We start from the raw sequence: 3,611 nt of genomic DNA on the forward strand, positions 1-3,611 counted from the left end.
GGCCACAGCGCAGGTGCTGGGGAGAAGCAAGGGAAGGGAAGTGGGGGGACAGGCAGCAGGGCTCCAAGGCTTGATGGGGCGCGGTGTGGAGGAAGGGCATGGGGGCAGCCGACGTAGGAACTGTGCCCCTCACAACGAGGTGGGGTGACTTCTACCTTCTATGGTCCAGGAGCCCAGGTGACACTGTGGGCTAGGTCAAAAGGTCAGCTCCTCCTGCCCAGGCTGTCTGCTCCTGTCAAGATTTCCAAACTCAGCTGCAATCGGGCTGCTCCACCTCGATCCCTCGATCAGTCACTGTGAGTGAGACTCCACTGGACGGCAGTGGCCTTGGTCTGCTGGTAGGTTGGGGGGGTGGCGTTGGGTGTCATCTGACTCCTCCTGACCCTGAGCACAGGGAAGGACACACCGCCCGCTCCTGCATCCTCCTCACCCTTGTTCTAATGCTGGAGCCCATGGCTGCAGCCACTGGGCCCCTCCATCTGGTCAGGGGTCTTTCTCTTTTGCTGCCCCTCTACTTTGCCACACACGATGCCCTTCTCTAGGGACTGGTCTCTCTGAACCACATGTCCAAAGCACGTGAGAGGAAGTCTCTCCATCTGGGCCTCTGAGGAGCACTCTGGCTGTACTTCTTCCAAGACAGGTCTGTTTGTCTTTTGGCGGCCTGCGGAACTTTCGGTCTTCTCCTCCAGCACGGTGTTGGCATAGCTGTAGTTCTAATCCCGCCTGCGAATGGGCTGTCTTTGTCAATGTGAACCAGGCGGTGCTCACGTAGAACACGTCTTCCCTCCATCTCTCTGGAAGACAAGAGTAGATTGGGTCAGAGAAGCCGGCAGAGTGCGGGAGAGAGAGACGGAGGCATGGGCAGGTCTTCAGGAAGCTGAGGAGATGAGGGCCTCTCCCAAGTCCACAGAGCCTGGGCCACCCCCTCCAGCGGGCTGCCTGCCTTTGGGCTTGTCCCCTCCTCCTCCTCCCTGACATTGAGTGTTTGCTAACTCACAGCGACCCCCACAGGACAGGGCAGAACTGCTCCTGGGGGCTTGTGGGATCATAACCTTTTACAGGAGTAGAAAGCCTGCCTCTCTTCCGCTTCCCACCCTACAGGACGAGTAAATGAAGCTCTGTTGGTCAAAGCCACCCACTTGGGGTCTTTCTGCTGGGACAGCCCTAGGGGACAGAGACTCTTGGGAAGGGACTTACTTTAAAATCTACTCTATGCTTCCAGATTTGGGATTAGGGAGTGAAATAGTTAAGGGCTGGGCTCCTCCTCCCTGGCAGTTCAAACCCACCCAGGGGCTCTGCAGGAGAAAGACCTTGTGATCTGATAGTTGAGGAGCCCCCACCCCCTGCCTCCCCGCTGGGAGCAGCTCTGCTCAGTCGGATGGGGTTTCTAAGAGTCAGCCCCCCCTCGATGGCACCAAGGAACCACAAGGGGCTACCAGAGAGGGATCTCCACTCCCCATGGTGGGCAGACCCATCTGAACCAGCTTCCTACTGCAGAGCAAGGGGGTGGGGCTACACACAGAGAGACTCATGCATGTGGGGGTGGGGGTCCAAGGAGACTGGTAGTGCAGTGGGTTTCTTCAGCAAGGTGCAGCCCACCAGCCACTCCTTTGGAGAAATGAGGCTTTCGGCTCCCCAAAGAGTGACAGTCTTGGAAGCCCACAGGGGCAGTTCTACCCTGTCCTATGGGGTGGCCATGAGTCAGCCTGGACTCGACGGCAGAGAGCTTGGGGGTGCGTGTCCATTTTTATCTGGAGAGACACACATGCGTCTACATTAGAGATGTGTGAAAATGCCTCACACCGAGCTGGCAAGAGCCAGGAGAACCCTCACAAGCCAAGAAGTAAAAATAAAAGTCGCTGTCCAAAGGCAGCCACTGCCGGCTCTGGCTCTGCCCGGCAGAGCTCTGCCAGGACTAGACAGCCACCTGACCATCCTTTGTCATGTCTACATATGGCTCTGCGGATAAGCAAGACGCCTAGGACAGCCGCCCCCCCCCCCCCCCCCCCCCCCGCCAGCAGGGGAGGGGAGATGGGGATGGGGGCGCCCATGAAATTGGGGCTCCCAGAGGGCTAGGTATTCTTTGCTGGGTAATCTGGGGGGGGGGGAGCGGGGAAGTTGTAGGGGGTGGTGGGGCAAGGACACTTGCCCGTAGCCGTCTTAGCATTGGATAAAATGAAAAACAGCAAAACCTCCCTGAACAGCCACAGGGCTGCAGGGCTGTACGGATGTGGGTTTCCACTCGCTGTGCAGACCACAGAGCTCATCTGGCCACGGGGGGCCAGGCTGGAGGGCTCCTGTTGAGATTGGCTAGCTTCTGTCCGCATGAGGTCCTCTGGGTCCATCCACGTCGTGAGAGGCTTTGTGGTTTCGTCATTGGTCATTTTGTCTTGCATTGCTCTCTCTGGTTTGAAGATGCATAGCATCCCACGGTGTGTGTGTCCACAGACTTCTTGGTCCAGCCTTCTACTGGCGGGCCTTTGGGCCGATACCAGCTTCTTGCTGTTGGGAACTGTGCTGAGATGACCATGCGAGAGGGTGCATGGCTGAGCTAGGGCTCTTGCTTCTGAAGGGCGCAGACCCACCAGCGGGACGCTGGATCGTGCAGAGTGTCTATCCTCAGTTGCTCGCGGTGGCGCCCGGTGGCTCTCCATGGCCGTGCTTGTCCATAATGACAGCTGTGTGTGAGCGTCCCAGTCTTTCCACACTGTCCCCAGCGCTGTTGTTTTCGTAGGTGTTATTTTTCCCTTTGAGAATGGCGCATTCTTTATTTATAAGCACAATAATTTATATCCAAATAGTGCTTTTCAGTTTGAAAAACATGTCTATCTACAGATTAGATTTGATTTTCAAAATAGCCACTCAGCTCTCCAGCCTTCTGTGCCCTGTGATTCTCATTCTCTTAGGGGTTTTAACGGCTGATCTTTTGAAAATAGATCGCCAGGCCTTTCTTCCAGGGCACCACTGGATGGAATCGAACCACTCATCTTTGGTCAGCAGCTGAGAGCGGGCACTACCTGCCCATCACGATTTCATTGACTCCTTCTATCTCCTTTCCTGGGGTTCAGTTAAGCTAAAGGAGGATCATTCCCATTTGGCAGGTAAGGAAACCTAGGTTCCGAGAGGGGCAGTCACTTGCCCAAGACCACATAAGTGCCGAGGGCCCAGATGGCCTTGGAACCCAAGACGTCCCACAATGTCCCACTGCTTTCTCTGTGCACAAGCTCCTCACTGGCCAGCCCAGACCCCACTGCCAGGCCTGCTGGACTCTGTCACCCCATCTCAATCGGTCAATGTGGGTTAGACCCCTGCAGGGGGACAGGGTCCAGAGGGCTCGCTGCCCCTCTCCCCATACTGCCTGAGCCTGACAAGGAACCCCACTTTGAAGAGACTGGGGATCTGGGGGTTGGGGGCTGGCAGCTTTGATTTGTTGCCAAAAGCAAGAGGAAGAAGCACACTTTTCTCTGGGCAAGCTGTCTGTGTACCAGCTGACTTCGGTGAACGAGAAAAACTGCTCCTGGTGCCATCTGTCCCCAGTGGGCTGGTGTGGGGCCCAGGCTTCCTGCAGCCCTGATGACAGGCAGGCCCCTTTCACCATCAAGACAGCTGCC

This window comes from Echinops telfairi, unplaced genomic scaffold (assembly GCF_000313985.2).
Source record: "Echinops telfairi isolate 266 unplaced genomic scaffold, ASM31398v2 ScPeMD7_2;HRSCAF=8, whole genome shotgun sequence".
Lineage (NCBI taxonomy): Eukaryota > Metazoa > Chordata > Mammalia > Afrosoricida > Tenrecidae > Echinops > Echinops telfairi.